Genomic DNA, 10,725 nt, shown 5'->3' on the forward strand with positions numbered 1-10,725 from the left:
AACCACTCCGCACTGTCACCCCCGGCAACCACCAACCACTCCCAACTGTCACCCCCGGCAACCACCAACCACTCCCAACTGTCACTTCTCCTTCAAGAAATATATATATATTTTTTTTAAATCTTTATAAACACTTTTAACAATTAACAAATTAAATTAACAAATTAAAAACATCTTAGTATACCAAATTTCAGCCCTTTCTGAATTTTTTTTTTCACACACACTAAGAATTTAGTAGGTCAGTGTATAACTCCGCCCAGCAGGTGGCGCTGCAGCTTGGTTTTATTTTGTCCACACACACACAGACAGACTAACACACACCACTAGACATTTATATATTAGATAAGCAGCTGTCCCTATACATGGATTGGCCGGTTTCCACATATACATGTAATGCCTTCATAAATTATCATATATGATCATATGATCCTTATAATACTTGGATAGCAGATACAGTATCCCCATATACATTTCTTATTGGGGTAATATATGGTATATTTAGGGATGTATTTTATTACAGGTAAGTTAGTACAGTCAACTAACTAAATTGAACAGAACACACTCTCAGTGTGTGGCTTGAAAACCATTTTACTATCATGCTTGTTTCAAACAGGTAGTTAATAAAGGGAAAACTCTGCAATAATTTCTCAATATTAGAGATAGACAGTTCTACAAGCCAATCTGATAAGGTACCAATCATGTTCTAATGTTGCTGATTGATGGTTGCATCAACCAATCACCATACATTTGCTGTTTATTATATACACTGTTTGCTGTCTATCTATCATCCACGTACTCATCATCTCCCGCCTTGATTATTGCAACCTCCTTCTTACCGGCTGTCATGTGCAAGCTAATTTTTAGGCATAAATCTGCAAATATGTGTTTGTGAATTAATTCCTAGAAATAGTGTGACATGACTCTCAGAGAAGCTGTTAGATCAATGGGTTTTGTTTATGTTAAACTACCCAGAGGGGGCTGGTAGATAAGGGTAGCACCTTGTACCATTTATGGCAGGACGCAAATGTGAAAGCCTTTGAGGATATCTCTTTTAAGACAATGAAATCGAACACGTTGGAGAGGCCCCAGACATGCCGACTGCAAAAACAGGGTTGTATATTAATGACAGATTCAAGCTGAATAGGGTCACAGGAAAATATAATATAATTTTCTCCAATATCATACTTACCAGAGGCATGTGTGATATGCAGATGAAGGGAAACTTATGACCTGTTGTGTGTAGGTAAAATCATGTTTGTAAGTCATACTGGTGAAAAGTTAGGACAGAGTGCCAAAAACCTGTCTCTACAGCAGAATCATAAAACCCTAATTTGCATTCTACAGTCCTGTTGGTTCTGACCTCACAGGAAGGGGGCTGTGGGCCCTGCAGCTAGATTTTAAAACTGTAGTGAAAATATAAGTTTTGGTTCACTCTTGAGGGAGTCAATTTGATATTGAAGAGGGTCCCATTTTTCCTGCTTCTCCCCAGCACCAGAAACTTGATTATAAGTAAGGTATCAATTCTGTGTTTTATCCTTTTTATTTTATAAGAAACAATTGCTTTATATTTGTATGCCTTTTTATTAACTGTTTTATCTTAAGCATTGTGGATGGATTTTCCATATTAAATTCACTTAATAAGTTCAAGTCTCTGTGTTCTTACGAAGTCACGCGACAGTTTGGTCAAGACGCTACATAATTGAAACGGGGAGAACATTGTGGTTTATGTGAACTCTGACTAAAGTAAATTGTGTTTGATTAATGCTAGGGAGAACCGAAGGCTTCCTAAATAAGAGTGTCAGCTCTTGTCAGAAAAAACCTTGGTGGTGGAATAGTTAGTACCGCAAAGCTAGTGTGTGGCATAGATAGGGAAGAATTTAATCATTTTAGACAGACCAGGTGGTTGTTTTTTGGTTAACCCTGTGTCACACATGCATCACGCAGGCTCAGGTGAGTGCTGTTCATGACACTGGCCTTCCCCATCCCCATCTCGCCCCCCTCCGCTCTATACTCAATGCGGCTGCAAGACTCATCTTCCTTTCTCACCGCTCCTTGTCTGCCTCCCCTCTCTGCTATGCCATACACTGACTCCCCATTCCTTACAGAATCCTTATCAAACTCCTGACCGTCACTTACAAGGCTCCCAGTCTACTGCCCCCTATATCTCTAACCTCCTCTCCATTCGGCCAATGACTGTCGCCTCTCCTCCACTCTGATCACCTCTTCCCACTCCAGAATCCAAGACTTCTCCCATGCTTCCCCCCTTCACTGGAACGACCTCCCTCGCTCCATCCATCTTTCTCCCAATCTGTCCTCCTTCAAGTGGGCACTCAATACTCACCTGTTCCTAAAGGCCTACCAACCATCCACCTAACCCCCTCATCTCCTCTGCCTGTTTTCCCCCTTTTTCCTCCCAGCCCCCCTGTTCTCTCCCCACTTACTTCAACTTACTCCCTGTGTGTTTGAGTTCTGTCTACCCTCCCTTAGGATGTAAGCTCATTTGAGCAAGGCCCTCTTCCCTTTGTTCTCCATACCTGTTCTTCTGTTCCGTCTTTACTGCATTAGCCTGCCTGGATTCTCTGAAGTTTTGGCATCTTTTGTTTACTGTTTGTAATGTTTCACCTTGTTTAATCTACTGTTTGTGCTGTGTACGGCGCTGCGGAACTCTTGTGGCACCTAACAAATAAAGGATAATAATAATAATAATATACACTCATGTCATCTGTATTTTGTGTTGGCCCCTCTCAGGATATCCATTGCTAGGAAACCACCCTAGGATGTTTTAACAAGGTACATCAACGATTCACTCTGATATTTATCATGCATATTAAATACAGCGCTAGTGAAATGATTATACCAATGACAATAATGAACTGTAAGTTCTGATTGAACCTAATTAATCAATGGGGTTAAGTGTCACATAGTTAGTTAAGGCTAAACTCACAATCTTATATGGTATTTTAATGTTTATAAGACTAATAAGTGATATATTAATGTACAAAGATAATGGAGCAACTGCCTAGCCTTAATGACGCGATTCGCTGTGAATCGCTTCATTTTGGCCCCACCCCCCACAACAAAATGGAATTTTCATCATGGCAGGTGGGGCCAAAATGACAAGCTTGGCCGCGCCCCACCTCCTTCCGCCCTCTAGTTATGCCCCTCTCCCGGACTACACTTGCCGAAAGTAGGCAAGTATAATCTAGTAACAAAACTAAATCTCTGGCGCTGATCTAAACCACATGCATCTCAAAAATAACAATCACCCTTGGGTACAAAATGCAGCAACTCAAAAAAGAGGCAGTGTTAAACCTCTATAAAGATATAGCAAAGAAAACATAGAATTGCGCAGATGGACCCAATTAAACATTTATTACAATTATAGCATATGCATATACAGAAAATACTTCAAAATAGCAAAAAACCACCTCTCATATTCAATATATTTGAAAAAACAGCAGTTGAAGGAACTAGTCTTCCTTGGATATATATGCAAAACTAGGTCATTGTTTTATAAAATTAACCACACGAACTCAGTTTGAGTGTATAATAAAAAATGTATAGTTGAACCTGAGATGATGTAAAATGTATCCAACTTGAGAAATACATATATTGGCATTTTCTTATTAGTTGATGTTCAAGGTAGAAGTGACCTTGTAGTAATTCAAAAGAATTTGCGTGAAGATAGAAAAAAGTGTCCTTTATAAATACTTGTCTCAATGTTATCTCAAGAATAGATCAGACCATGATTTTAAACTGGTGTACAAACAAATGTCCCATCAAATAGAGGATTAAGTTGTACTCCTTGCCACATTCGCAGATAGTGTGCACTGAAAATCACAAATAATGTTCTGCAGCGAATAGCTGAAATATCCAGCGAAAAAAAGGACCGATTGGACTTCTTACCGCTTAAGCGGCTAATCTACTATATAAATGCCTAGTGGCGTGTGTGGAAAAAAAAAACAAGCTGCAGCGCCACCTGCTGGGCAGAGTTATACACTGACCTATATATTTCTTGAAGGAGAAGTGACAGTTGGGAGTGGTTGGTGGTTGCCGGGGGTGACAGTGGAGAGTTTTTAACACCTTAAGTAGCTTGATGAAGGATGTGGCGATGAAGATGAAGGATGAGGTGATGGAGAAAAATGATGAGGTGGTGACATGTGGACAAAACCACGTTAAAAAAGGGCGCTTGCGTCGGGAAGTAACGCTCTTCCCCTGAGGAGGCCTGGGCTAGGCCCAAATGCATGACAAGAACCTTTTTAACACCTTAAGTAGCTTGATTTGACTAGAATGCATGAGTATCATGCACGGGTTTACTTGTATAGAGATAAGATCCACATACCACCAGGGAATATGGTGAGTCCGTTAGTAAGGCCAGCAAACGACAGGTGTCCTCTTGATCAGAAACAAGTTGAGTCAATTCCTTGCCGTGTAAGCGACTGCCGAGACGATACAATAGTAGTCTCTGGGTGTGCACCACAAAATCCGGATAGGAAACAGATGAATGAACAATAAGTATCCAGTCTGACAATGAGACTCAAAGCAATTTAAGCAGTACTTACAAAAGCGACGCGTTTCATCTGGTATACAGACTTTTTCAAGCAATAGAGTACTGTTTAGATGGCTGCTCTTTTAAAGAGGAAGTATCTCGTTAGCATAATAGAAATCAAATGTTGAGATCACTTAAATCCTGAAAGTGCAAACATCTTGTAATGCACTTAAAGGAGTTAAATATAATATCCAACGTCTATAGATACATATGTGGTTAGAATAAAAAAGGAAATATACAAAATAGTAACATCAGATCAATAATCACTCTATATAAATAAACATAAATAATAATAAATAGATAAAAAATACAAAATACTAATAATATAATCTAGTAGGTCTTAACAAACTGGGTAGTGAAAGTGCAGATGAAGTCTTATAGACTCTTTTACATAAACAAGAATTTATGCTTCTCATGATTATAAAAATAGTGTGGTGATCCTTAAATAATTAAGCCCATGCAAACTAGTGAAGATTTTCCTCAATGACTATCAGTTACTACTCTGTGCCAATGCTGAAATTATAGGCTACGCTGCAGCCCTGACCGCTTTTTCCCCATTAAAAGGCAAATATCTATAGCAATAGAGTACAAACTTTATTTCAAATAAAAACCATAAAAAGGTTGTAATCACTTTTAGCAATACACACTCCCAATCCAGTACCATCTCAAATTCTTCTCTTCCTTTCAACATTGGTGAATATACTTCCTACAGTTGCCATGCGGCCATGGGAACCGCCGCAGCTCATGACAGGCACTTTCACTAAAGCTAAAGATGGTCTCCCCGTAGCGCACAGAGATGTAGCAGAAATGTAGAATAAGGTTTAATACAACACAATGCTGCAATAATATACATGAAATGCAAGGTTGCAACCTAAAGGCATATGCATAGTAACAACAAACACGATTGTGACAATAGCTCAAAAACCTAGATCAATGATAGCAATGATTCTCTGAAAGTGGACACAGAGGTCCCAGGAGGTTGAACTGGTTAGATGAGTCCCAAATGAAAAGACGTTGTCCAAGACGTGATAGATTCACAGTCTCTGTGTCAATATATAGGTAGTATTCCGTATATACTAAGCGCATATGCATAAAACACATTGACATAGAAAAGGGCCTTCCCCAAACTGTTGTCATAAAGTTGGAAGTATAGCATTGTTCAAAATGACTTGGTATGCTGAAGCCTTAAGATTGTCCTTCACTGGAGATAAGGGGTCTAGCCCAAACCATGAAAATACAGCCCCACACCATTACCCCTCCTCCACCAAACTTCACAGTTGGTATAATGTAGTCATGCAGGTAACGCTCTCCCGGCATCTACCAAACCCATCTGACTGCCCAACAGAGAAGCGTGATTCATCACTCAACAGAACATGTTTCCACTGCTCCACAGTCCAGTGTCAGTGTGCTTTACACCACTCCATCCAACACTTATTAGTCTTGGTGATGTGAGGCTTGCATGCAGCTGCTTGGCCATGGAAACCCATTGTCTTAAGCTCCGGCCACACAGTTTTTGTGCTTACATTAATGCCAGTGGAAGTTCGGAACTCTTCAGCTATGGAATCAGCAGAGCGTTGGCGACTTTTACGTGCCATGCGCCTTAGCATTCATTGACCCTGCTTTACGTGGTCTTCCACTTCGTGGCTGAGTTGCTGTTGGTCCTAAATGCTTCCACTTTCTAATAATAACAATTTCAGGTGACCGTGGAATATCCAGCAGGGATTAAATTTCAGAAACCGTCTTATTGCAAAGGTGGCATCCTATCACAGTATTATTATTATTACCTTTTATTTATATAGTGCCACTAATTCCGCAGCGCTGTACAGAGAACTCACTCATATCAGTCCCTGCCCCATTGGGGCGTACAGTCTAAATTCCCTAACACAAATGGTGATGATGATTAGGACACTAGGCAAGGGCAGGGGCCAAATGATTATTGTCATGCATGCTTATTTTTGGCAATAGGTAAAAGTAAACCTACTCAGGAACACAATTTATGGAAAAGGACACATAAAAGATTAATGTTAATTATGATGGATATATTTAAATGATACTTCAATTTTAAATTATTTAGTGCACCAGGAATGAACTTTTTTACCTTAGAGAAAATTAAAATTAATTTTGATTTCCCTTACATGGAACATTTCATTTGGAAAGCCTCAATGACCAGAAACATGACTTAATAGATGAATGATTACAGCAAGAGAGAAGAGTTAAATTGTATGCCAAAGAAAATCATAGTGTAGCAGAAATGTGATATTTTCTAGTAACCATTGTGGTTAGAATAAAGTAAAGAGGAAGTTGAAATACTGTCTGTGCTGTTAAAATATAATGATTGCTATCTTAGCCTTCAGCTTCTCAATAACAAATTCCAGCAAAATGTAAATACTGATCAGATTAGATAAGAGAGTTTACATACTTTGAAGTATGGGGAATATACTCAAAGCAGTAACTAGATATTTTAGTGCCATGGGCAAGAGAGAACACAATATTATTCACATTTAATACATAGGCATGTTTCCCCTCTATCAACCCTGACATTAAATTAACAGCATTAACATTTCATAATTAGGCCGTCTTCTAACTCGGTCCCACATTCAATTAAAATCACCCAAACCTCCTCAGTATTAAATGTCCCGCCATGACCCTACATTAAATAGCCCCCACCATCACAATTGTCCCACGATTACATGAACAGTAACCACCAATAAATGAATAACCCCTACTCCAATCAAATGATAGCCCCTAATCCCGTTAAATTAATAGTCCCTATCCACCATTAAATTAATAACCCCACCAAAACAATTTATAGCCCTACCCCCATTAAATGAATAACCCTCATCAATACATTAAACATTCCTACCCAATTAAATTAATATACAGAGAATATGGATGAAGATGATGATGGCAGAGAAGATGGAAGGAGAGACTCACAGACTGACGGGGAAACAGAGGAGGGGGGAGAGACTCACATGCTGAGGGGGGACAGAATCAAAGGCTAAGGGGAGACAAACAGGCTGAGGGAAACACTCACAGACTGAGAAGGAAGGGAGGGGGAGACAAGATCACAGCCTGAGGTAGAAACAGATGGAAGGGGGCAGACAAACTCACAGACTGAGGGCGTCAGAAGGGACTGGAAAACGGACTGAGTGGAAGACAGAAGAGAAGGAGGGGGAGACAGGAAGGAATTGGAGACAGACTAATGGGAGGCAGAAGGAAAAGAGGTGGCACAAGAGGGAGGGGAAGACAGGCTGAGTGGGAGACAGAGGGGAGCGAGGGGTCGCAGAAGGGGGGCGAACAGGCTGAGTGGAGTGAGAAAAAAGAGGGAGTGGGAGATAAGCTCAAAGTCTGAGGGAGACAGAACAGAAGGAGGGTGAGTCAGGTGGGAGATGGAGACAGGCTGATTGGGAGACAGAAGGGAGAAAGAGGCAGACAAGAGGGAGGGGGAGACAGGCTGAGTGGGAGACAGAATGGGAGAGGGGGAGACAGGCATGCAGGCAGAGGAAAACACATGCTGAGAGCTTGGCAGAAGAGAGAGGGAGGGGGAGACAGGCTAAGTGGGAGACTGTAGGGAGGGAGGGGGATAGAAACTCATGCTGAATATATTTCTTAACTACATCACATGACGGCAGGCAGATGTAGAACAGAGAAGCTGGTGTTTTTTTCCCCGGGGGCAGAGCATCATCAAGCAGCTTGCCAGGCTATAGAGGATGGTGGGCTGTCCAAGGGGGAAGAGCAACTTGTTAAGATTGCTCCTTAACCCCTGACAGCCAAAGAACCAAAGTTGGAAGGCAGACCAGGGATCAAGGTAGAGCACTCTGTGCTGCACTGTATTCCTTAGTCCACCTCTCCCTCTCACCCCTTATACCACTCTGTGGTAGCCCCAAGGAAGTCCTCAAGTTTGCTTGTTGTGATAGCAGGCGACTGTAGCGCCCCTTCTGCCTTGCGCCATGGGCAGTCGCACCAGCAGCACCATCTTCATTACTGCCCTGAATATACTTGCAATGCCCCCCACTTTCATTTTAAATCAAAATATTAATTTATAACTCAATATATAACTATATCTTATACTAATTGACAAAAGAAAAAGAAAGAAAGCATGGGATAAATAGGGGCACTCTTAGAGTGATAGATTAACATTTTAAAATAAAATACTTTACTATATTAAAATGATCCCTAAATGGCCAATGAGCCACCAGTAACAAAATATTTAAAAAAAAAAATTAAACAGTGACAAAAGTGCAAAATGTTTGAGTAAGATTGGCATCTGCTGCTGTCCCACCACGCTATGTTAAATTAGGTTAATTTTATAATTTAATTATATATTATATATAACATACAGGGTGAGAGATTGCCTGGTGCGGTGGATACTTTCTTTTTCTTTACAACTATATCTTATACTACTCACACAAGATAAAGTCGTCAGTCACAGAAATTATTGGATATTGTCCAACAGTATAAGTCTGTCCATTAGAGACAATTGTTTTCACCAACCTCCTACTACATATAAATATAATAAGCAAAAAACAATACCTATAATAGTCACACAAAAATTAATTATTATAGAAAATATTGTACACAATTCTATAATAATATAAGTAAAGCTGCTGCAAAAAAAGGAGGCTGCAATCCTATTAAATTGAACCAAAGAAATAACCAGTTCAGTTTGTCCTAAATCCTGTTCACTACAGGATATAGGGCAAATTGAACATTAGCTGGTAACTATAGAACTGTATAGAACCAACAATTGGAAACTGTTGGACATCATGGTGGCTCAGTGGTTAGCACTTCTGCCTCACAGCGCTGGGGTCATGAGTTCAATTCCCGACCATGGCCTTATCTGTGAGGAGTTTGTATGTTCTCCCTGTGTTTACGTGGGTTTCCTCCAGGTGCTCCGATTTCCTCCCACACTTCAAAAACTTACTGGTAGGTTAACTGGCTGCTAACAAATTGACCCTAGTCTCTGTCTGTGTATGTTAGATAATTTAGACTGTAAGCTCCAATGGGGCAGGGACTGATGTGAATGAGTTCTCTGTACAGCGTTGCGGAATCAGTGGCGCTATATATAAATAAATGTTGATGATGATGTCCTCTTGGCCAAACACAGGATGTAATAAGAGTCTTAATATTCACTTGGACTTACTGACTACATTTGTCATCTTTATACTGAGAACAAAAGAAATACGGAACTTATTAATTATTTCCTTCCTAATAAGACCGTATTGTTGTGGGTCCACAAATCATTAGCAATCAACATATCTATAACGGTCTTATAAACTTCTATGAGTAAATCCTTTCCAAAGAGGAGGTTTTTTTACAGCTATATTTGATAAGGTAATTTCAATCAGCAATTTATATGTGGTATTTTTATGTATATTTATGTATTTTTTTAATAATATGTTGTATGCATTTTTATTAAACGGTGTTTGTGAGCGATCATATTTTGATTGTGTTTGTTTTTGGGACATAAATAAAATCTAATTAAAATCAATAAAAAAATAAATAAAAATTATATAAATTCTCTAGTGCTGCATTTTTTTTGTTTACTCTCTACATATAAGATAATAACTAAGGGCCTGATTCATTAAGGATCTTAACTTGAGAAACTTCTTATTTCAGTCTCCTGGACAAAACCATGTTGCAATGCAAGGGGTGCAAATTAGCATTCTGTTTTGCACATAAGTTAAATACTGACTGTTTTTTCATGTAGCCCACAAATACTTGATAGCTTATTTGTACACTGAAATTTAAAGTTGATATTTGTGTACTACATGAAAAGACAGTCAGTATTTAACTTATGTGCAAAACAGAATACTAATTGGCATCCCTTGCACTGTAACATGGTTTTGTCCAGGAGACTGAAATAAGAAGTTTCTCAAGTTAAGATCCTTAATGAATCAGGCCCTAATTTCTCTATGGTTTTTTTTTCCCATTAACTTATTTTTAAGGTAATTTAGCTTTTAATAATCACGTGGACAGAAAACTGAACTTATTGAGATAATAGTAAATTATAAAGTTTCTTCACCATGGCTATTATTGTCAAATGTTGTTTTCATTTGAAAGATGAGCTGCCTATGCTGTATTGTACAGGGGTTTGGTGTGTACACAGGAAGGTGTACGCTGTGAGTTATAAGACTGTGTAATTACGGTTTTGTGGTATTACTGATCACCAGACT

The sequence above is a fragment of the Mixophyes fleayi genome, chromosome 6, assembly GCF_038048845.1.
Source record: "Mixophyes fleayi isolate aMixFle1 chromosome 6, aMixFle1.hap1, whole genome shotgun sequence".
In the NCBI taxonomy this organism is placed as follows: Eukaryota; Metazoa; Chordata; class Amphibia; order Anura; family Limnodynastidae; genus Mixophyes; species Mixophyes fleayi.